This window comes from Haematobia irritans, chromosome 1 (genome assembly GCF_050003625.1).
Source record: "Haematobia irritans isolate KBUSLIRL chromosome 1, ASM5000362v1, whole genome shotgun sequence".
In the NCBI taxonomy this organism is placed as follows: Eukaryota; Metazoa; Arthropoda; class Insecta; order Diptera; family Muscidae; genus Haematobia; species Haematobia irritans.
The window spans coordinates 151,171,478-151,196,443 of NC_134397.1; the positions used below are offsets into that span (position 1 = coordinate 151,171,478).

Genomic DNA, 24,966 nt, shown 5'->3' on the forward strand with positions numbered 1-24,966 from the left:
AGTAATGGCCTCTATTTTTTGGGATGCGCAATGAGTAATTTTTGTCGATTATCTTGAGAAGGGAAAAACCCATCAATACACGCAAAAAAATAATTCTTTCCTCCCAAACGAAATTTTAGACAAACAAAGTTCTTTTCTCATTTGCTGTTCGCTGTAAGGAAGTGTATTTGGAAGAAAAGTATATACTTTTTGTGATAAACGTTTATTCTTTTCCAGGATGTAAAACAATTTCATAAAGACAAACTCAAAAAAAAATTGTTTTCTTGCTAACTCCATTTTCCCTCGCATCTTTCTCACATCCACGAGGTTTTTTAGTTCTTAACACCTTTTCCTGTAATACCAACAATGTAGAAGAAATTATACGATTTTATAAATTTTTAAAATTTTATTAACCTTTCGCCTGGACGGAGAATCGAACCGCGGACCATGCACTTTGTAAGCCAACACACTAACCACTGAGCTATGAACCTGTTATGGTCATCAATAGATAAATATCCATATTAGTTATATTTATATAACATAGCTTGCGGCGTCCACGAACCGAATAAACAAAGTTTATTTAACAGAAACAAACATTTAGTTTGGTACCGTGGAGCAGTGGTTGCTACGTCCGACTTGCATGCCAAGGGTCGTGGGTTCGATCCCTGCTTCGATCAAAGTTTTTTTTTTTACATATATTCCAGATATGGTCGGAAGATTCCGAAAAAATGTTCAACATTACATTGTAGTATATTAAATTTTGAACTGTAAAATGTTTCTTATTAAAGACCTAAAGTCAGAAAAGAACAGTGATTGATATAAACGAAATGGACTGTGTTGTTGTTTCAAAAATAACTTTTTTTATTGAAAAAATAAAAATTTTGTAACAAACGAATTTTTTTGGTGATAAAAGTTTAAAATTTTCGAAGCAATTCAAAAAACTCTAACAAAAGAAAAACGTTTTCGGTACACGTTTTCCAAACGTTTTTTTTTCTTTGCGTGTAGTGACTATTATGTTATATGGCGTTATTGGAGCGTTTGAAGGTCGAAATCGCGACAAAACGGCCCCATATGAAGAAGAAAAAAGTGTTGTTCCACTAAGACAACGCACCGTGCCACAAGTCATTGCGAACTATGCCAAAAATTCATGAATTGGGCTTCGAATTGCTTCCCCACCCACCGTATTCTCCAGATCTGGCCCCAGCGACTTTTTCTTCTTCTCAGACCTCAAAAGGATGCTCGCAGGGAAAAAAATTGGCTGCAATGAAAAGGTGGTCGCCGAAACTGGATGGTCTTTATAATAATTGTATCGCTCTTGAAGAGAACTATGTTGAATAATAAAAACGAATTTTGACAAAAAAATGTGATTTTTTTTGGGGTATACGTTTTTATTAGTAATCAGGCAGGGTTCTTATTATGTTCATGGAGAAAATTTAAATTTTATTAGTTGTTGTTCATAGAAATATAAAATTACTGAACTTCTGACAGACATAAAATAAATGTAATAAATTTATTCTTTAACATAATACATAAATATAGGTTTACGAATATATATTAGATGTTTAAATATGTATTTAGTCATGACATTGTTTCGATAGGTCGCTTCATTTGTTCATTCATAAAATCACTGTATAGCCCTGATAGAAGGTTAACTAGTGTTATGTATTAACCCTCTAATGCCCAATCCCGCCTTTAGGCGGGCTTCATTTAATAAGAAAGCTTTTAGTAAAACACATCTTAAGACAACAAAACTGGGTAAAATAAAAATAAAACTTAGTTTAAAGTGTTCAAGAGACTTTGCAGCATATACTGAATTTTACCGTATACATTTTTCTTGTTTAGTTTTCTTGCTTTTGTGTCGTTAACATTGAAAATTTAATCAGCTGGCAAAAAAAAAAAATTGGGGCATTAGAGGGTTAAGTAAAACTTGTAATACCCAAAAAATAATCGTATGTCATTGATGTAACTGTTACTGGGGATTGTTCTGTAATGTCTTCAATTTATAGTTGAGAATTATATAATTTTTAAATGAAATTATTGACGTAATGCATTCGTTTGGTCGGAAATCAATGAGATACTTTAATTACAAATTAAATTGCATATTTATAGGTTTATTTAAGACCTTATACGATGTCCACACTTCTATATTATTGTATTCAAACTTGACACAATTTAATATGCATAAAAAGAAAAACAGAATCGACATGGTCATTTATATCCGTATGTACCCAAAGCAAAGATACATATTTGTGGGACACTTGGTTCGGTTCGAACTCATATCCCATCATGGAGTTGAACCGTAACATAATCTTACAGAAATTATTTCAAAAATTAAAAAAAAAAACATAACTAAAACGGTTTGCAAGTTAAATCAGAATTTGTACTTTCGCTATTCAAGAAGTAATTTTTCATCTTCAGTTTATGGTTCTAAAGAAGCGGAGAGTAATAGGGCTATATTTAGGACGTGAATAAGCGTCAGAGTACTTTATACTAGGACGCAAATCTTAATTTATTTGGTTTTCATGTAAGACCAAAGTCCTTCTTTGTACTGACGAAAATATTTTTCGCCGTAATATTGGCTGGAAAAACACAACCGGTTACTGTTGGCGAGCTTCAAACTGAACAAAATAAGTTGCTATAATCATACTCAAACAAAAAATATTTTTTGTGTTCAATCACGAAATTAATTGATCAAATTAATTTTTAATTGAAATGTCTTCAAACACAGAAATGATAGTATCAATTAAAAAATTAATTGATCCAATTAAAAAATTTAATTGATACTATTAATTTTTGTGATAGATTTTTGTTTCAATCAAAAAAAAAAAAAAAAAAATGGTGAATCAATGAAATTTTTAATTGAATATTATTATACCCTCCACCATAGGATGTGGGTATATTAACTTTGTCATTCCGTTTGTAACACATCGAAATATTGCTCTAAGACCCCATAAAGTAATTATATCCTGGGTCGTGGTGAAATTCTGAGTCGATCTGATCATGTCCGTCCGTCTGTTGAAATCACGCCACCTTCCCAACGAAGGTTAGGTTAGGTTAGGTTATGTGGCAGCCCGATGTATCAGGCTCACTTAGACTATTCAGTCCATTGTGATACCACAGTGGTGAACTTCTCTCTTATCACAGAGTGCTGCCCGATTCCTTGTTAAGCTCAATGACAAGGGACCTCCTTTTTATAGCCGAGTCCGAACGGCGTTCTACATTCCAGTGAAACCACTTAGAGAAGCTTTGCTACCCTCAGAAATGTCACCAGCATTACTGAGGTGGGATAATCCACCGCTGAAAAACTTTTTGGTGTTCGGTCGTAGCAGGAATCGAACCCACGACCTTGTGTATGCAAGGCGGGCATGCTAACCATTGCACCACGGTGGCTCCGAACCGAGACAAGCTATCGACGTTAAAACTTGGCACAAGTAGTTGTTATTTATGTAGGTCGGATGCTTTGCAAATGGGCCATATCGGTCCACTTTTATGTATAGCCCCCATATAAACGGACCCCCAAATTTGGCTTGCGTGGACTCTAAGAGAAACAAATTTCATCCGATCCGGCTGAAATTTGGTACATCGTGTCAGCATATGACCTCTAACAACCATGCAAAAATTGGTCCACATCGCTCCATAATTATATATAGCCCCCATATAAACCGATCCCCCGATTTGGCTTGCGGAGCCTCTAAGAGAAGCAAATTTCATCCGATCCAGCTGAAATTTGGTACATGGTATTAGTATATGGTCTCTAATGACCATGCAAAAAATGGTCCATATCGGTCCATAATTTATATAGCCCCCATATAAAGCGATCACCAGATTTGGCCTCCGGAGCCTCTTGGAAGACCAAAATTCATCTGAACTGGTTAAAATTTGGTGCGTGGTGGTAGTATATGATATTTAACTGCCATGCCAAAAGTGGTCCATATCAGTCCATAATCATATATAGCCTCCATATAAACCGATCCCGAGATTTGGTTTTGGAGCCTCTTGGAGGAGCAAATTTCATCCGTTGAAATTTGGTACATTGTGCTAGTATATGGCCGTTAACAACCATGCCTAACTAGGTCCATATCGGTCAATTTATCGGTCAGATAAATCGATCTCCAATCACAAAAAATTGGTCGATATCAAGTTCATAATTGTATATAGCCCCCATATAAGCGACCCCCATATTTCAATTCTGGCTCTCTACCACGTATGGACTAACTCACAATTTAGAAAACGATGTTAAGAAGTTTTAAGATACCATACCCAAGTAATTCGATTGTGGATGACAGTCTTTCGTAAAAGTTTCTACGCAATCCATTGTGGAGGGTACATAAGATTCGGCCTGGTCGAACTTACGGCCGTATATACTTGCTTGATACTCAATTATTGGAAACATTTTCCCGAATTTTTTATTTCTGTGACTGACAGAAAGAAAATGATTTGTTGAGTTTGCGTGATGAATTTCCGAACACCGTCTTCTATAGACGAATTATAAATGTCCGAAAACGGTAATTTATTACTTAGCCAAGCACACGTACTGCACACAAAGAAAATTTCATTAAAATTCAGCCAACGAAAATTTTCGAACGGTCAGCTGGAGTAGAAGTGTGCACGTAAGTAATTTTTTACTCACGTTCACGCACACTCATGACGGAAAACTCTCACGCACGACATATTTTGGTAGGACTCAAGCTCACGCACTTTAACGACTCACACGTGAGTCACGAAAATTTTCGTGTGTAGCCAGACTGCATCTATTTTCAGGAAAATCCGATAAAAATTGCGATTTCTAGAAGTCCACGAAGTTAAATCGGGAGATCTGTCTATATGGGGGCTGTACCAAAGCATTGACCGATACACACACATATTTGGCATACCTATAGGATCTAATATACCTCTAGATATCCATCGGATAAAAATTGAGGTGTGTAGAAGCCCAAGAAGTCAAATTGGAAGATCGGTCTATATGAGGGTTATAAAAAAAAAAAAAAAAAAAAAAAACGAGTTAGTAAAGTCTAACGTCGGGCGGGGCGGACTATATTATACCCTTCACCACTATGTAGACCAAAGTTGTTGATACCACATCAACACCTTCAAATTTGTTGGGAGCTATATAAAAGTTTACATTCCCATATACAAATAGTTGGATCAGAACCGATTTGGAGAAACATTTTTAAACTTCTACAAAATCTATTGAATTTAAATTTAAATCAACTAACGCCCTGAATTAAGTAAAAAATATGGGAAATATTAAGCTAAAGAAATTTTATTGCACAAAAGTGAATTTATGATTTATCCAGTGATACATACGTATTAGAGGTATAGGACAATTTAAGGAATTTTTATTTGTGCTCCTTAGCAGTGGTGATTTCACTAGGATATTGGCTACATTTCACCAAGATAGGTGGTCAACAGCCGGAACCTTATCTAAATCTTCTGTGAAAAGTTGACGACAGCGAACGTTGTGCTTTTTGTCCTAAATCGGAAGAATATATGGCGCTTTATCTAAAATTCGATCAATTCGATTACTTTTTTTTCACAGTAAAATAAAATCAATTACTGTAAAATTCAGACCTACATATATGGGAGCTGTATCCAAATCTATACCAATTTGAACTAAATTCGGTACATAATGCTAAAATCTTAATTATACTCTTAGTGCAGAATTTCAAGTAAATACACACAAAGAAAATTTCATTAAAAGTCAGCCAACGAAAAATTTTCATTGATATAACGAAACATTTTCATTACTACAATGAAAATATTCGTTAATAGTACGAAATTTTACGTTGATTTGCAGAAAATTCGTTATATTAACGAAAAAATTCGTTGTATTAACGAATTCGTTTCGTTGGCTGACTTTTAACGACAAATTTCGTTAGTATAACGTAACTTTTTCTATTAGTGTAGAAATGAGAATTTGGTCTCCAGTTGTTATATGAATCTAAATCGGGCGAAAGATATATATTGGAGCTATATCTAAATCTGAACCGATTTAACCAAATTTGGCACACACAAAGAAAATTTCATTAAAAGTCAGCCAACGAAAAATTTTCATTGTCATAATGAAACATTTCCATTAATACAATGAAAATATTCGTTAATAGTACGAAACATTACGTTGATTGACAGAAAATTCGTTATAATAACGGAAAATTTCATTGTATTAACGAATTTGTTTCATTGGCTGACTTTTAACGACACATTTCGTAAATATAACGAAACTTTTTCTATTAGTGCATAGATAGTGAATAGCCTCACATAAATCGGAGTAAAACTTTGGCCTCTATGGTCATATGAGTCTAAATCGGGCGACAGATATATATGGGACCTACAGTGACTCACACGTCTAACTGGACGTTATCAATGTTAGGTTTAATTTTATCAAATCTCTGTGAAAAATTTAGATTTATGGGTAAAATGATACACCTAAATAAACAAAATTTTTATTATTCTATTATAAAGCAAAAAGGCACACTCTTAATATATAAATTTAAAAAATGTAACAAAAAGTATGAAATTCATTCCACACATCTAACCGGATTATTCAAAAAGCGTATTATTATTAGTATTTTGTCGCATATCCTTTAGCAGATATTACAGCATATAGCCTCTTTGGTATTGAAGACACAAGATTTTTGCAAATTTGAGGATCCATATTGATCCATGCTTCCAAAATAGATGACTTGAGCTCCTGGACATTGGAATGCCCATTTGGTAAATTTTTCGTACAATTTCATGCCAAACGTGCTCGACAATATTGAGATTGTGTATAATAATAATAATAAATTATGTCTATTTTCCACATATATAAAGGGTGGTTAAATTGTAAGGGCCGATGTTGAATGTGAACCACACCTAAACGTCAAGTTTTTTTTCCGAATTTTATTTGACATTTCTCTATTTCAGACTTACTCAATTTGAACCATGGAGAGATACACAATCCAACAACGCGTTAAATGGTTCCAAGAAATGGCAACAGTGGATGATCAATTTTCGAAAAAAATCATCTTCAGTGATGAGGCACATTTTCACCTCAGTGGATTCGTCAATAAACAGAATTGCCGCATTCGGGCGAATGAGAATCCAAGAGTGATTATCGAAAAGCCAATGCACCGACAATGAGTGACTGTTTGGTGCGGTTTATGGGCTGGCGGCATCATCGGGCCGTATTTTTTCCAAAATGAGGCCGGTCAGGCCTGTGAATGGTGTTCGCTATCGTGAGATGATAACGAACTTTTTATGGCTCGAATTGGAAGATATGGATGTGGACGATATGTGGTTTCAGCAGGACGGTGTCACTTGCTACACAGCTAACGAAACAGTGGCTCTTTTGCGCAACAAATTCAATGGCCGTGTTATCTCACGTTATGGCGATGTCAATTGGCCGCCATGATCATGTGATTTGACACCGTTGGACTTTTTTCTTTGGGGTTATTTGAAAGAAAAGGTGTACGTCGATAAGCCAGCAACAATTCAAGAGCTAATGGATGAGATAATTCGGCACATTAACGGCATAGAACCGCCATTATGCCTCATCGAAAATTTGGACCATCGGATGAAGGTGTGCCACCGAGGTCGCGGCGCCCATTTGGCCGATATTTTGCTCCATACATAATTGAGTAATACCAATATATCATAATAAAATAAAATTACAATAATTTCCTAAATGGTTTGTGTTTTATTCAACATCAACATCGGCCCTTGAAATTTTAACCACCCTTTATATCATAAATTTTAATTTGAAGTTGCACGCGTCTCGTTAGACGTGTGAGTCACTGTATATCTAAATTAAACCCATTTCAAACAAATTTAGCAAGCATTGGCAGAATTTCAATTCTCTGTGCAAACTTTCACGTAAACTTTGGCCTCTGTGGTCATATGAGCCTAAATCGGGCGAAAGATATGTGAACAGATTTCAACTAAATTTGTCACAATTGACGACAATATCAATTCTACTTCTTGTAAAAAATTGCGGACAAATCACGGTAAAACTCTGGCTTCTGGAACCATATAAGCGCATATCGGGCCAAAGATATATATGGGAGCTATATCGAAATCTGAACCGATTTGGCTGATATTTCGAAACTCAAAAAATATTCGGATGTACGGAATTTGAAGAAGATCGGCTGATAAACACGCCAATTATGACCAGATCGGTGATAAATATATATGGCAACTATAACTAAATCTGAACCGATTTTTTGCAAAATCAATAGCGATGGCCTTTGTCCCGAAAAAACACCCTATGCCAAAGATGAGGACGATCGGACTTAAACTGCGACCCGTACTTTGCATTAGAGGTGTGCACGTGAGTAATGGTTTACTCACGCACACTCACGACTGAAAAATCATACTCACGCACACTCACTCACGATATTTTCTGGTAGGACTCACGCTCACGCACACTCACGAAAAGAAAATTTGTACTCACGCACGAAAACGTCGTGACTCACGAAAAATACCGTGACTCACGAAAAATATCATGACTCACGAATAATTTTATGATTAATTTACCTTATCGAAGTGTCTGAAAACATGAGCATTATTAAAATCGAGAGTGTTATTAAACTCTTAACATCCCAGGTGTCACTAAAATTGTAACTGAATTTAACTCTCAAGCGTTTTATGTTCACACAAAGAAAATTTCATTAAAATTGAGCCAACGAAAATTTTTCATTGATACAACGAAAAATTTTCATTAAGACAATGAAAATGTTCGTTAATAGTACGAAACGTTTCGTTGAATAACAGAAAATTCGTTATAATAACGAAAAATTTCGTTATATCAATGAATTTGTTTCATTGGCTCAATTTTAATGACACATTTCATTAATATAATGAAACTTTTTCTACCAGTGTTGGTGAGTAGGAATATTTTCGTGAGTGTAATTCGTTACTCATGGACACTCACGAAGATATTATTTTCGTGACTCACGCTCACGCACGACATTTTGGTTTGTTAATCACGCTCACGCACGACATTTTGTTAATCACGCACACTCACGCTGTTGTCATGAGCGTGACTCACGAATCACGAAAATTTTCGTGAGTCACGACAATTTCGTGTCACGTGCATACCTCTACTTTGCACACAAAAATACATGAACAGACAGACAGACGGACATAGCTAAATCGACTCAGAATTTAAGACGATCGGTGTATTAAACGACGGGTCTCGGAAGGGTATAAAAACATGGACCAATACACACCATATTTGGCACACCTATTTGGGGTCTTAAAATACTTCGGTTTCTAGCAGCCCAAGACTTGTTGTAGCTCCGTTAGGCTTTACCTGTGAGTTAACTGAAAGTAAATTGCAAATATCTTCTCTCCGGTTAACTTTAATTGAAAAAGTTTAAGCTGTTAAGTTTGTAACTGGCATGCTCCATGCTTCAGTGTAGTACTAACGGAGCTTCATGAAAATTGTGGTTAATCAGATCAAAAACTATTTTTTCGTTTCTTAAAAGTTTTAGAAAAATAGCTTTGGCTTTATATTTTTTAACTTTTGAAAATTTGGAATTTAACTATAATTATATATAATTAATATATTATATATATAATTATATATTATATATAACTATAATTTTTAAAATTTTGACTTGAATATTTTACAACTGTTGACATTCGCAAAAATGATAACCCATGCCATAATTGTTGCACATATATTATAAACTGTAGGTTTGAATTGGAATTAACTTTTAAAAGAAGGTCAGCATAAATGGATCAGCCTATTTTACTATAAGACAGTATCATCACATTCGTGTGAAATATTTTTACTTCAATTTAACTCACCTCCGCTTTTTGCTCCAAATTAAGTTGATCTGCACTTATAAATCATTGAAGGTGGCGTGAACTACAAGAACACAAATATGAACATTTGATGATAATCATATAAATCGGCTCATATATTTTCACTCGTTTACATTTTACTTTGCAAATTCCATAATTTTATATATTGATCACTTGAAGCACTTTTGAAATGAAATTATTTTTTTTAACGATGATAGCATTTCTTTTGGTGAATTTTACACCCATCCACTAATGATGACATTGCAAAACAGTAACACTTCAACCTTGGAATGGTACTTCAACATCCCTAACCATTTGAAATATAGAACGAATTGAGATTTTTTTTTTCAAAAGTAAAATCCACAACAAACACAATTAAAATGTACACATTTTTGGCAAATTATTTTTACACTTTATTTTGCTATTGTGTTTATTTTTTGTCATATAAACTTTTTCTTTATTTACTTTTTACCGTCGCGGTTTTATTTTAATTACGTGCAACCGTCATCTATTGGCCACTTTCTGAGTGCTGTTTTGTTTTGAGTTTAGGCCTCTTTCTTTAGTTTTACTTATGGATCACCACCATCATCTGTTTATCTGTGATTTGATCGCTTGGTCTAGGAGACTTCTTTTTGCACGCGTTCGCTATACTCTCGATGACGCTCTGTGGTCGAATTGACCGAAGAAAATGTTGTTTACAACTCAACGTTCGTTTTCGTTATGCTCGCCAACATCAACAACAGTTGCTCATATTAAGCTTCACTTTGAGTTTCGGCCTAATAGTTTGTTTAACATACAACCAATGTTATTCGGCCTTGCTCTGCTCTCCCCAGCAGAGTTAAGCTCTGCTCTCTCAGCAATTTTGGCGATTTTGTTTTATGTCTTGATTATGGCAATGGTGTAGCAGCAAATAATAATTATTTAAATTTTTGTTTACTATTTTTATGCCCTCTTGCATACACGCTTTGTCATTCTGTTTAGAATGCAAGTAAAATTTTACATAAGATTCCATAAACCTTATACAGGGTAGCTGATATGTATTGCAACCAATTTAAGGTTGCTATCATTTCTTAACCGCAAATTAATAACAAATTTATTGCAGTGTCAGTTTATTTTATCATTAGAGCTCCTCAGCATTTAAATTGCTTGTTACCGGGATACTGGCAGTGTTGAATCGCGTTCAAAAAGTGGACGAAAAGACTGTAACAACACCGACGAAATAATCCAAAAAATGAAGGCAATATTTGATGGGAATCCACGCCACATTGGTAGAAAACTTGCTCGTGAACATATCGCGAGGACGACTGCGATACCTATTGAAAAATGATCTTGGATTAAAGTCATTGAAGTTCCAGAAAGTGCAAGGGCTTACCGATGCCACAAAAAAGGGCATACTGGAAAAAGCCATGCAGTTGTTTCGTTTTCACCAAAGTTACTGAATTTGGTTTTCTTTGATGAAAAGTCATTTCAAATTGAGCAGTTTGTGAATAAACAAAAGGATCGTTTTTACTAGGCAAAGAGTTCAGCTGAAACTCGACACCTTCTGGGGCTACCAAAACTCAAGCGCCGCCGATTATATTGGTGTAGAACGCCGTAACAACCGATGGTCGCTCCCTGCTCGTATTCATTGACTGTGGGGTAAAAATATGCCGATCATTATCGGAAAAATTTTCTACGGGGGATGACTGTTATATTTCGGGATTGGACAATCGTGGGTCTACGCATACACGGACGAAAAATACTGCTTTTCATATGTTTTGGTGTAAAAATGGTATGTTTGGAACTCAAATTTTTTAACACAATATTTTTAAGTGCAAAGCATATAATGTTCATAAACTAGCATAGTTAATATGTTAGAACATATTATGTTTGGGACATAAAATGTTTGTAAATATAATATGCTTAGATGCAAACATATATTAATTTGGAAATAACCTATATATATATATATATATATATATATATATATATATATATATATATATATATATATATATATATATATATATATATATATATATATATATATATATATATATATATATATATATATATATATATATATATATATATATATATATATATATATATATATATATATATATATATATATATATATGTGTGTGTGTGTGTGTGTGTGTGTGTTTAGACAGAGTCACCTTTAACATATATCCACACAAAGAAAATTTCATTAAAAATTTTTACGACCAGTATATGCCTTAAGTTAAAACATAATATGTTTGAACAATATAAACAATATTTTGTTTGGACCAATCCTGAAAATTTATATGCTTGCAGCAAAATATGTTTGGGGTATATGTTACAGAAGCGATGTTTTTTGATGGCGTATAGGCCCGAAAGTAAAAAGCAGTCGACTGTACACTAATAGAAAAAATTACGTTCCAAAATCGTGAACGGACGGTAACAAAATGAAACGGAAACGTTCATGAAAAATCAAAACGGAATGTTCACGGTTTCGTCCACGGGCGCTGCAAATTGTTTTTGGTGTTTGGTCGGAACTGACATTGAACCCATGACCCCCGTGCATGCATGGGTAGCCATTGCACCACGGTGGCGATGTGCTAAGGTGACTCATAACCACGGTTGCCACTCGGGCCAAAAATAATCAACCAAAATTTGGAGAAAATTTTACCACAAAACTACCAAACAAAAAAAATATTACTTTGCAAAATTTTATTTCCATAGAAAATTTTGTCAAAATTTAATATCTATATAAAATTTTGTCCATATTTTATTTCTGTAGAAAATTTTGTAAAATTTTATTTCTATAGAAAATTTTGTCAAAATTTTAAAAATTTTATTTTATTTTGTTAAAATTCTACTTCGATAAAAATGTTTTAAAAATTTTATTTCTATATAAAATTTTGTCAAAAAATATATGTAATATAAAAATATATGTAAAAATTTGTGTCAAAATTTTATTTCTGTAGAAAATTTTGTCAAGATTATATTTCTATAGAAAATTTTGTCAACATTTTATTTCTATAGAAAATTTTGTCAAAATTTTATTTCTATAGAAAATTTTGTCAAAATTTTATTTCTATAGAAAATTTATGAAGTACCTCTTAGTTGGATAGGAATATTTTGCAAAATCTATCTACCCAAAACTAATTTATCTAATTTGGAGAACATTTTACCACAAAACTACCAAAAAAAATATTACTTTGCAAAATTTTATTTCCATAGAAAATTTTGTCAAAATTTAATATCTATATAAAATGTTGTCCATATTTTATTACTGTAGAAAATTTTGTCAAAATTGTATTTCTATAGAAAATTTTGTCAAAATTGTAGTTCTATAGAAAATTTTGTCAAAATTATATTTCTATAGAAAATTTTATTTCTATAAAAAAATTTGTCAAAATTTTATTTCTATAGAAAATTTTGTCAAAATTATATTTCTATAGAAAATTTTGTCAAAATTTTATTTCTATAGAAAATTTGTCAAAAATTTTATTTCTATAGAAAATTTTGTCAATATTTTATTTCTATAGTAAATGTTTTCAAAATTTTATTATTATAGAAAATTTTGTCAAATTTTTTTTGTATAGAAAATTTTGTCAAAATGATATTTCTAAAGAAAATTTTGTCAAAATGATATTTCTATAGAAAATTTTGTCCCAATTATATTTCTATAGAAAATTTTGTCAAGATTTTATTTCTATAGAAGATTTTGTCGAAATTTTATTTCTGTAGAATATTTTGTCAAAATTTTATTTGTATAGAAAATTTTGTCAAAATTTAATTTTTTATAGACATTCTTGTAAAAATTTTATTTCTATAGAAAATTTTGTCAAAATTTAATTTTTTATAGAAATTCTTGTCAAAATTTTATTTCTATAGAAAATTTTGTCAAAACTTTATTTCTATAGAAAATTTTGTCAAAATTGTATTTCTATAGAAAATTTTGTTAAAATTTTATTTCTATAGAAAATTTTGTCAAAATTTTATTTCTATAGAAGATGTTGTCAAAATTTTATTTCTTAGAAGATTTTGTCAAAATTATATTTCTATAAAAAATTTTGTCAAAAATGTGTTTCTATAGAAAATTTTGTCAAAATTTTATTATTATAGAAAATTTTGTCAAAATTTTATTTCTTATAAGATTTTGTCAAAATTATATTTCTGTAGAAAATTTGGACAAAATTTTACTTTTTATAGACAAATTTTGTCAAAATTTTATTTTTTATAGAAAATTTAGTCAAACGGTATATCTATAGAAAATTTATGAAGTACCTCTTAGTTAGAGAGGAATAGTTTGCAAAATCTATCAAAATATCAAGAACTCTACCAATCTACCAAACAGTAAAAAATCTACCATTTTTGTGGCAACCGTGCTTATAACGCGTATGGAGCAGACAGTCTAAGTCCTAATGGGGAATATTTAAAAAAACATAAAGCGATTTTCGATGATTAATATTTGTTCTTGTTCTCTAGTCCCGAAATGTAAAAGGCAACCATCGTAAATACAGTATTAAAATCCTGGGCAGACAAATGCCAACAGGACTTATCAGCACCGCATTCAAAGCGCTCATTTGTACCGCACAATGGCCATCAAAATCTCAGGACTGGTACTAAAAAATACCAAAGTGTCGACAGTGCTTCGCCAGGAATGGACCAAATTACTGCAGAGCCACTTTCGTGAATCGTGTGATGGCTTTGTCGGTCGTTTGAAGTTTATAATTCATGTCAAAAGTAGCCAAATCGACTAAATCTAAACTGATTCTAAAATTTGATGTTACTTTTGATTTCATTCTAATGACAAATATGAACGCAAATAATATATAATTTAGAATCCCTATCCAAGATGTCCACATTTCCAATGGTCACAAGACATGTTGCATTTTCTTGAACGTCAGACTGGATAAAAACGATTGGCGACAATCTGTTAAATTCATTTATGTTGTTTGGTTCAAGTATATAAAACAAAAAGCTTTCCAATATTAACGTAAAGTATAAAACAACTAAGAATCTTTTTATCATTACCAAAAAATAATTTTCATGGTCACGTTTAAAATTGTCAATGGTTGTTATTCACGCCATGTATTTATTCTGGTCTAAACCACTAATGTGCGCTCTGAAAAAAGCCGATCATGAATCTACAGTCTTCGAGTAGAGTAGAATCTAATGTAGACGCACAAAATATGTTTGCTTGTAGACAAAATCTTGAACTAAAATTTCGAGTTTTATTTTCATTTAAACTTCTAATGCCGGGTTGCAGAGTCTGAACCAAACAGACAACGGCGAACGAGAGAATATGAAATACCACAGCAAGCATCCATCAGCTTAGTTGTAAACTCATGGCTAGAACTAAGTTGTTGCCATAGATTAAAGCAAATGGCCTTGGTATGACGTAGTCATTTATTGACCTATGTTAACATTCAGAATTAAATATTAACCAAAGATATCAACTAAATTCAATCACATTCGACTATCGAAGAAGGTCTTAAGTCTTAAGAGAGAATAAATTCATTCAACTCAAATCAGTTGCAAAATTTGTACAGAGAGTTTATGGTCATGAAATGAATTTCGAACTTGTTAAATTAACTCATAGAAGTTATATATTAACTGAAGTTTCTAAAGAAACGTTTTTATAAAGCCATTTAGTTTCTCTCTAATATTTTCTATAGAAAATAAATTTCAATGGAGGAAATAGTTTTTTTGGTCGTCTAAAGTCGGGCGGGCCGACTAAATTATACCCTGCACCACTTTGTAGATCTAAATTTTCGATACCTTATCACATCCATCAAATGTGTTGGGGGCTATATATAAAGGTTTGTCCCAAATACATACATTTAAATATCACTCGATCTGGACAGAATTTGATAGACTTCTACAAAATCTATAGACTTCAAATTTAAGTCGGCTAATGCACTAGGGTGGAACACTATGTTAGTAAAAAAGAAGTAAGGAAAGTCTAAAGTCGGGCGGGGACGACTATATTATACCCTGCACCACTTTGTAGATCTAAATTTTCGATACCATATCACATCCGTAAAATGTGTTGGGGGCTATATATAAAGGTTTGTCCCAAATACGAACATTTAGATATCACTCGATCTGGACAGAATTTGATAGACTTCTACAAATTCTATAGACTCAAAATTTAAGTCGGCTAATGCACTAGGGTGAAACACAATAATAGTAAAAAAATATGGGAAAGGTTTAAATATGAAGCAATTTTAAGGAAACTTCACAAACTTTTATTTATGATTTATCGCTCGATATATATGTATTAGAAGTTTAGGAGAATTAGAGTCATTTTTACAACTTTTCGAAAGATATATATGGGAGCTATATTAAATCTGAACCGATTTGTACCAAAATTTGGCACACATGACTACACTACTAATTGTACTTCTAGTGCAAAATTTCAACCAAATTGGGCCAAAACTCTGGCTTCTAGGACCATATTAGTCCATATCGGGCAAAAGATATATATGGGAGCTATATCTAAATCTGAACCGATTTCAACCAAATTTGGCACACATGACTACACTACTAATTGTACTTCTAGTGCAAAATTTCAACCAAATTGGGCCAAAACTCTGGCTTCTAGGACCATATTAGTCAATATCGGGCGAAAGATATATATGGGAGCTATATCTAAATCTGAACCGATTTCTTCCAAAATCAATAGGGTTCTATTCTGACCCAAAACAGGAACATGTACCAAATTTGAAGTCGATTGGACTTAAACTGCGACCTAGACTTTGATCGCAAAAATGTGTTCACAAACAGAAGGACGGACGGACGGACGGAAAGACGGACAGACGGACAGACGGACATGGTTATATCGACTCAGGGAACCACCCCGAGCATTATTGCCAAAGACACCATGTGTCTATCTCGTCTCGTTCTGGGTGTTACAAACATATGCACTAACTTATAATACCCTGTTCCACAGTGTGGCACAGGGTATAAAAATGGTAGAAAATTGTCTTTAGAAATAAAATGTCGATGAAATTTGCTATTAAAATAATATTTGAAAAATATTTTCTATAGAAATAAAATTTGGAAGAATTTTAATGTAGACATTTAATTTATAGGAAATTGTTTATATTTCAAGAAAAATTTTTATAGAAATAAATTTTCTAGGAAACTTTTTAAAATTTCTAGGTATTTTTTATAGAAATAAAATTTCATGAATATTTTTGATAGGAATGAATTTTCTAGGATTTTTTCGACGAAATTTTCTACAGAAATAAAATTGTCTATAGAAATAATATTTTGGATTAAATTTATTATAGAAGTAAAATTTAGACAAAATTTTCTATAGAAATAAAATTTCGACAATATTTCTATTGAAATTAAATTTATAGGAACTTTTCTTTTAATTTCTAGGAAATAGTTTATAGAAGTTAATTTTCTATGAAACTTTTTATAAAGTAAAATTTTTAGAATTTTTTCAATGGAGGAAATAGTTTTTTTGGTCGTCTAAAGTCGGGCGGGCCGACTAAATTATACCCTGCACCACTTTGTAGATCTAAATTTTCGATACCTTATCACATCCATCAAATGTGTTGGGGGCTATATATAAAGGTTTGTCCCAAATACATACATTTAAATATCACTCGATCTGGACAGAATTTGATAGACTTCTACAAAATCTATAGACTTCAAATTTAAGTCGGCTAATGCACTAGGGTGGAACACTATGTTAGTAAAAAAGAAGTAAGGAAAGTCTAAAGTCGGGCGGGGACGACTATATTATACCCTGCACCACTTTGTAGATCTAAATTTTCGATACCATATCACATCCGTAAAATGTGTTGGGGGCTATATATAAAGGTTTGTCCCAAATACGAACATTTAGATATCACTCGATCTGGACAGAATTTGATAGACTTCTACAAATTCTATAGACTCAAAATTTAAGTCGGCTAATGCACTAGGGTGAAACACAATAATAGTAAAAAAATATGGGAAAGGTTTAAATATGAAGCAATTTTAAGGAAACTTCACAAACTTTTATTTATGATTTATCGCTCGATATATATGTATTAGAAGTTTAGGAGAATTAGAGTCATTTTTACAACTTTTCGAAAGATATATATGGGAGCTATATTAAATCTGAACCGATTTGTACCAAAATTTGGCACACATGACTACACTACTAATTGTACTTCTAGTGCAAAATTTCAACCAAATTGGGCCAAAACTCTGGCTTCTAGGACCATATTAGTCCATATCGGGCAAAAGATATATATGGGAGCTATATCTAAATCTGAACCGATTTCAACCAAATTTGGCACACATGACTACACTACTAATTGTACTTCTAGTGCAAAATTTCAACCAAATTGGGCCAAAACTCTGGCTTCTAGGACCATATTAGTCAATATCGGGCGAAAGATATATATGGGAGCTATATCTAAATCTGAACCGATTTCTTCCAAAATCAATAGGGTTCTATTCTGACCCAAAACAGGAACATGTACCAAATTTGAAGTCGATTGGACTTAAACTGCGACCTAGACTTTGATCGCAAAAATGTGTTCACAAACAGAAGGACGGACGGACGGACGGAAAGACGGACAGACGGACAGACGGACATGGTTATATCGACTCAGGGAACCACCCCGAGCATTATTGCCAAAGACACCATGTGTCTATCTCGTCTCGTTCTGGGTGTTACAAACATATGCACTAACTTATAATACCCTGTTCCACAGTGTGGCACAGGGTATAAAAATGGTAGAAAATTGTCTTTAGAAATAAAATGTCGATGAAATTTGCTATTAAAATAATATTTGAAAAATATTTTCTATAGAAATAAAATTTGGAAGAATTTTAATGTAGACATTTAATTTATAGGAAATTGTTTATATTTCAAGAAAAATTTTTATAGAAATAAATTTTCTAGGAAACTTTTTAAAATTTCTAGGTATTTTTTATAGAAATAAAATTTCATGAATATTTTTGATAGGAATGAATTTTCTAGGATTTTTTCGACGAAATTTTCTACAGAAATAAAATTGTCTATAGAAATAATATTTTGGATTAAATTTATTATAGAAGTAAAATTTAGACAAAATTTTCTATAGAAATAAAATTTCGACAATATTTCTATTGAAATTAAATTTATAGGAACTTTTCTTTTAATTTCTAGGAAATAGTTTATAGAAGTTAATTTTCTATGAAACTTTTTATAAAGTAAAATTTTTAGAATTTTTTATAGAAATAAAATTTCTCGGAAACTTTTTATAGAAGTAAAATTTCTAGGTAATTTTTTATAGAAATACAATTTTTAGGCATTTTTTTAATAAAATTCTAGGAAATTTTGTATAGAAATAAAATTTTACGAAAATTTCTACAGAAACAAAATTTAGATAAAATTTTATATGGAAATAAAATATGGACGAAAATTTCTATAGAAATAATATTTTGGATAAAATTGCCTATAAAAATTAAATTTGGAAGAAATTTTTATAGATGCAAAATTTGGAAAAATTTTCTATAAAATGTGATGTGTTCTGGGAAATTTTTTATAGCAGTAAAATTTCTATGAAATTTCCATAGAAGTTAAAAAAAGAATTAAGGAAATTCTTTTTCTCTGTTGGTTAAGCTACACTTGTAGTTTAGTAAATGTATGATTTTAAGCTGAAATCAAAAACAACAAAAGGAAATTTTTTATGGAAATAAAATTTCTAGGATTTGATTTATTTTTGATTTATTAATAATGTTAATTTTTGTTTTGAATACTAGAGATCTAATGATTGAATTCTATCAACATTTTGTCCAAATGACCGCTGGTAAATTAAATAAATAAATAAAATTTCTTGGAAATTGTCTATAGAAATAAATAAAATTTTCGATGATCTATATCATCTATAGAAAACATTTTTGTCGAAATAAAATTTCGACAAACTCTATAGAAATTAAATTTCGACCAAATTTTCTATAGAAATAAAATTTCGATTATATTTTCTATTAAACAAATACTTGCGAAATTTTCTATATAAAACATTTCGTCGAAATTTTCCGTAGAAATAAGATTTTGGATGAAAGTTTCTACAGAAATAGAATTTCGACGAAATTTTCTATAGAAATAAAATTTCGACGAAATTTTATATAGAAATAAAATTTAGACGAAATTTTCTATAGAAATAAAATTTCGACGAAATTTTCTATAGAAATAAAATTTTGACGAAATTTTCTATAAAAATAAAATTTCGACGAAATTTTCCATAGAAATAAAATGACAAAATTTTCTATAGCAATAAAATTTCGACGATATTTTCTATAGAAGTAAAATTTCGACGAAATTTTCTATAGTAATAAAATTTCGACGAAATTTTCTATAGAAATAAAATTTCGACGAATTTTTTCATAGAAATAAAATTTCGACGAAATTGTCTATAGAAATAAAATTTCGAAGAATTTGTCTATAGAAATAAAATTTCGACGAAATTTTCTATAGAAATAAAATTTTGACGAAATTTTCCATAGAAATAAAATGTCGACAAAATTTTCTATAGAAATAAAATTTTGACGAATTTTTTCATACAAATAAAATTTCGACGATTTTTTTCATAGAAATAAAATTTCGACAAACTCTATAGAAATAAAATTTCGACCAAATTTTCTATAGAAATACAATTTTGATTACATTTTCTATAAAAACAAATACTTGCGAAAATTTTCTATATAAAGCATTTCGTCGAAATTTTCCATAGAAATAAAATTTTGACGAAATTTTCTATAGAAATAAAATTTCGACGAAATTTTCTATAGAAATAAAATTTTGACGAAATTTTCTATAGAAATAAAATTACGCCGAAATTTTCCATAGAAAAAAAAATGTCGACAAAATTTTCTATAGAAATAAAATTTCGACGAAATTTTCTATAGAAATAAAATTTCGACGAAATTTTCTATAGAAATAAAATTTCGACGAAATTTTCCATAGAAATAAAATGTCGACGAAATTTTCTACAGGAATAAAATTTCGACGAATTTTTGCATAGAAATAAAATTTCGACAAACTCTATAGAAATTATATTTCGTTTCAATTTTCTATAGAAATAAAATTTCGATTATATTTTGTATTAAACAAACACTTGCGAAATTTTCTATATAAAACATTTCGTCGCGATTTTCCGTAGAAATAAGATTTTGGATGAAAGTTTCTACAGAAATAAAATTTCGACGAAATTTTCAATAGAAATAAAATTTCGACGAAATTTTCAATAGAAAGAATTTTGTCGACGTTTTCAATAGAAGGTTAGGTTAGGTGGCAGCCCGATGTATCAGGCTCACTTAGAATATTCAGTCCATTGTGATACCACATTGGTGAATTTCAAAAGAAATAAAGCTTCTTCTTAGCCGAAACTATGAAATTATTGCTTAGAAATAAAACTTCGACGAATTTTTTTATAGAAATAACATTCTGAAGTAAACCGAATTATAAAGTTTCTTGTTAGGATAGAACTGATTTGTGCCCCATCAGTACAACACAAGACCAAAGACATCGTTGATGACTCGACAAAAGTTGGAAGGGTTTTGCTGGGAATTTGTGATATATCTATCGTATACCTCTAATCGCTCAGCATCGTACTACCATTTTTTCGATCAATGCTAAATTTACACAATGGAGTAAAGTTGGCTTTAAAAGAACGCTGCACTGATGCAAAGGTTTGGGCGATCAAAACAACTTCATTATAAATATAAAGAAAAATGAGTTGACGTTTGATTTGATTAGAAATAAAAACATATTTTCGATTTACTTTAATTTATTTTAAATTTTAAACATTTCTCAATTGTTTTGCTGGAATTATTTGACAGGCTAAGACTTATTTCTTCACTTTAAAATCACGAGTCATTTTTTCGTAAGTGCTGAATATAATCATTGAAATGAAAAACGATTATTTGTGCAACTTGTTGGAAAACGTCATCATCCCCATTCATCGTTTTCATCGCCAGCACCATGTATTTTTCTTTCTCAATGAAATCATTGATTTATTATTTCACAAGTACTTCCTGGAGTTGCAATTGCAACAATCTCAGGATCCCAGGCTATCCAAATGTTGAGACGAGAGTGTTTGCAGAATTTTTTGGATGCTATATCTGAAGCAAGACTGGAATGATAACAGCGTCGTAGATGACAGTCCAAAAACGATTTCGAAGCAATTCACGTTTGAGATGCAGTCAGCACTCATTCCTGCAAATAGGAAAAAAGAGGAGGGCATCTCCAGTTTTGTGCCTTCTTCATTTTTGTTTTTTTTTTTTTTGTGTTGAAAGACAGTTTCTCCTTCATTCAGTCACTCACTTAAATGTGCTGAAGAATGACGACGGACGAAAAATAAGAAGAAGAAGAAGAGGTATGACTGGCATTGGATGAATAAACAAAATGTGCTTCTCCTAAACTGCTGCCAGTAGTCCTGACTGTGTCAAGCACTCGACCAAATTGCCTTTTGATTGAGTCGAAAATGGAAAAAGAAATTACTGAGTGAATGGTGGTGCTAACTAATGCAATTTCGTAAATTTTTCATTACAATGACTTCTCCGGCAGCAATAGCAACAACAGCAGCAGTAGTAGTAGTAATGAAATAGTCCTGGGATGCCTGTCTGCCTTAGTGATGCGAATTGCCATGAAAAACTCTTCCTTTTAAATGGGATCATCGATATGAGCACATTGCATTGAAAATTAATTTTGATTATTCGCTGTCAAGTCTTAGAGCAGAAGTTCAAGTTGCAGCAAAGATTAAAACCAAACTAATTATTTTAGAATATAAAGAGGAGCTGAGACGAAATGTCATTAGTCCAAATAAAGTTGCCCCTCCGAGAGCGCCTCCGGAAGTCAAATTTGGGGATCGATTTATAATTATGAACTAAAATTGAGTACGAAATTTAAACTGAATCGGATGAAATTTGCATTTCCAAGAGGCTCCTGGAATGACACCTGGGGATTGGTTTATAAAATTCGATATAGTCCATTTACAATGCCATCCGGCCTATATCAATAACAACTACTTGTTTCGAGTCGAAGGCTTATTTCGTTCAGAAGATATACAGACGGACGAATATTGATAAATCGACTCAGAATATATATATATATATATATATATATATATATATATATATATATATATATATATATATATATATATATATATATATATATATATATATATATATATATATATATATATATATATATATATATATATATATATATATATATATATATATATATATATATATATATATATATATATATATATATATATATATATATATATATATATATATATATATATATATATATATATATATATATATATATATATATATATATATATATATATATATATATATATATATATATATATATATATATATATATATATATATATATGCTTTTTGGAGTCCGAGACCAATATTTCGATGTGTTACAAATATAATGACAAAGTTAGTATACCCTCCATCCTATGGTGGAGGATATAAAATAATTTATAAAATCTGATATTTAGTTCTACATACCTTGTATTACATACGCCAAAGGAAAGATGAATTAAGCCAAAAAATTAAAAATAAATTTGAATTCTTTTTGTCTTCAATCACGAAATTAATTGATCCAAATAATTTCTGTGATTGATTTTTGTTTCAATTAAAAATTTTGTTGAACTTTTTTCTGTGTAGGATTTATTTTACATTCTGTAAAAGACGTCAACGTTTATCACAAAAATAAATTATTATTCTTCCAAACAAACAAAATTATTATTCTTCCAAACCGCGATAAAAAAATTTCCAAACGATATTCGTTGGCGTAAAATTCCTTTTGCATTTTTATTGCATATGTATTAAAAGATATTCTTCAAGTCCGATCTAATCACGCTTCTTATCGCGTTTGTTGCAGTTTTTTTATGTAGAGATAATTTTTGTAAAATTAATTAAATTCTATTGAAGCAGTTTTTTTTTGTTAATTTACATTAAATGTTGATCTTTTCTGAACTCTCCATGTTGTGGCATTTGTTTCTTTTAAACTTGTTTTGTTGTACTTTGTAGTAAAAGTCGATGTTGCACTCTCATGGAAAACAAATTGGGTGCATGGATCAATACAATGTTGTTCAGGGTCGGCTAGAGTTTTAGATGTCAAGTTCATAATTTTATTTACTATTTTTTCTGTTCGCATAGAATTGTGTTTTTTCTGTTCGCATAGAATTGTGTACTAAATTACATACGCATGTCAACAGATCACCGTAATGTAGTTTATTACCTTTTCTCCAATGAAAATATAATAACAACGGACTCAATAACAAAGATTATCCCCATGTTCTGATTTACGAATTCGCAAAATGCAAAATATGTATGCTTAAATACAATTAAAGTTATCAAGATTTCATTTTTAAAGCAATTTTCGCATGGGCAAGAATTTCATGGATATTTCCAAATAAAACGTTGATTGATATCGAAAGCGTAATCAATTAAAAGATTAACTGATACAGTAAACTTTTAATAAAATTCGCAAAAAGTCAGTTAACCCTTTGAAGACGAATGGAACATATATGTTCCATTTCGTATTACCGCTATAAAATTCACATTTATTAACAAATTTTCATAGATTCTATCGACGCAGAACCAAGGATACTTTTGTCAAAATTTTCTATACACACAAAAAAATTTTTTTTATTTCAATCACGAAAATCGCGGATTCAATCATTTTTTTAATTGAAATGTCTTCAATCACGAAAATGATAATATCAATCACCCTTTTTTGATTGAAACCCAACACGATTTTTAATTAAAAATTTTATTGACTTTTGTCACGGAATCAATTAATTGTGTGATTGAATCAATTAAAAACGTGATTGATTTTTAACATAAAATTCAATCACAGTTTTAATTGAATCAATTAAAATTTTAATTAATTTCGCGACAAAAATCAATCAACTATTTGATTCATTCAATTAAAAAATTAATTGAAATTGGCTATAAATTTCGATCAAAAAATTTATATGTTGCGACCCCAAAATCGTATTTAGTTTTTTTTTTCTTTTGAAATAAAAGAAAATATGTGTTTCTTATAAAACATATTTAATATTTTAATATTTTTTGAATTATGCAATAGACAAACAAATTTGATTCTTGTCATTTGGGTTTTGTTCTAACATAACTTACAAATACAACTACTATCAATAACAACTATAGGGTGAAAAAATAAATTATATAAAT

At 30.9% G+C, this 24,966-nt stretch overlaps 2 protein-coding genes across 3 annotated transcripts in view; one reads left to right on the forward strand and one right to left on the reverse strand.

Moving 5' to 3' along the window:
* Positions 1 to 10,485, reverse strand: part of lute (BTB/POZ domain containing protein 3 lute) — an 88,152-nt gene extending 77,667 nt beyond the window's left edge. The window contains exon 1 of one of the 2 annotated variants that reach the window (XM_075291942.1): positions 9,772 to 10,485. The gene's annotated coding sequence lies outside the window, so the exon portion shown is untranslated. The remainder of the gene's footprint in view (positions 1 to 9,771) is intronic. The other variant, XM_075291943.1, reaches the window with a different exon arrangement.
* Brf (Brf RNA polymerase III subunit) overlaps positions 1 to 24,966 on the forward strand; it is a 132,252-nt gene that overhangs the window by 89,434 nt on the left and 17,852 nt on the right. The window lies entirely within an intron of this gene.